Raw genomic sequence first — 1,629 nt, 5'->3', positions numbered from 1 at the left:
TTTCAGTTTTTCACCATTGAGAACAATGTTGGCTGTGGGTTGGTCATATATGGCCTTTATTATGTTGAGATAAATTCCCTCTATGCCTACTTTCTGGAGGGTTTTTATAGTAAATGGGTGTTGAATTTTGTCAAAAGCTTTTCTGCATCTATTGAGATGATCATATGGTTTTTATCCTTCAGTTTGTTAATACGATGTATCACATTGATTGATCTGTGTATATTGAAGAATCCTTGTATCCCTGGGATAAATCCCACTTGATCATGGTATATGATCCTTTTAATGTGTTGTTGTATTCTGCTTGCTAGTATTTTGTTGAGGATTTTTGTGTCTATATTCATCAGTGATATTGGTCTGTAATTTTCTTTTTTTGTACTATCTTTGTCTGGTTTTAGTATCAGGGTGATGGTGGCCTTGTAGAATGAATTTGAGAGTGTTCCTTTCTCTGCAATTTTTTGGAAGTGTTTGAGAAGGATGGGTGTTAGCTCTTCTCTAAATGTTTGATAGAATTCACCTGTGAAGCCATCTGGTCCTGGACTTTTGTTTGTTGGAAGATTTTTAATCACAGTTTCTATTTCATTTTTTGTGATTAGTGTGTTCATATTTTCTGTTTCTTCCTGATTCAGTCTTGGAAAGTTATACCTTTCTAGGAATCTGTTCATTTCTTCCAGGTTGTCCATTTTATTGGCATAGAGTTGCTTGTAGTAGTCTCCTATGATGCTTTGTATTTCTGCGGTGTTCGTTGTAAGTTCTTTTTCATTTCTAATTTTATTGATTTGAGTCCTCTCCATCTTTTTCTTACTTCTCCTTTTCATTTCTAATTTTATTGATTTGAGTCCTCTCCATCTTTTTCTTGATGAGTCTGGCTAAAGGTTTATCAATCTTGTTTATCTTCTCAAAGGCCCAGCTTTTAGTTTTATTGATCTTTGCTATTGTTTTATTTTTTTCTATCTCATTTATTTCTGCTCTGATCTTTATGATTTCTTTCCTTCTACTAACTTCAGGTTTTGTTTGTTCTTCTTTCTCTAGTTCCTTTAGGTGTAAAGTTAGATTGTTTATTTGAGATTTTTCTTGTTTCTTGAGCTAGGTTTGTATTGCTATAGACTTCCCTCTTAGAATTGCTTTGCTGCATCCCATAGGTTTTGGGTTGTTGTGTATTCATTGTCACTTGTCTCTAGGTTTTTTATTTATTTCTTCTTTGATTTCTTCAGTGATCTGTTGGTTATTTAGTAATGTACTGTTTACCCTCCATGTGTTTGTGTTTTTTACGTTTTTTTCCCTGTGATTGTTTTCTAATCTCATAGCATTGTGTTCGGAAAAGATGTTTGATATGATTTCAGTTTTCTTAAATTTACTGAGGCTTGATTAGTGACCCAAGATGTGATCTATCCTGGTGAATGTTCCATGTGCACTTGAGAAGAAAGTGTCATCTGCTGTTTTGGATGGAATGTCCTATAAATATCAATTAACTCTATCTGGTCTATTGTGTCATTTAAAGCTTGTGTTTCCTTATTAATTTTCTGTCTGGATGATGTGTCCATTTGTGTAAGTGAGGTGTTAAAGTCCCCCACTATTATTGTGTTACTGTTGATTTCATCTTTTATAGCTGTTAGCATTTGCCTTATGAAT

The sequence above is a fragment of the Physeter macrocephalus genome, chromosome 1 (genome assembly GCF_002837175.3).
Source record: "Physeter macrocephalus isolate SW-GA chromosome 1, ASM283717v5, whole genome shotgun sequence".
Taxonomy (NCBI): domain Eukaryota; kingdom Metazoa; phylum Chordata; class Mammalia; order Artiodactyla; family Physeteridae; genus Physeter; species Physeter macrocephalus.
This window is presented reverse-complemented; position numbering follows the sequence as displayed.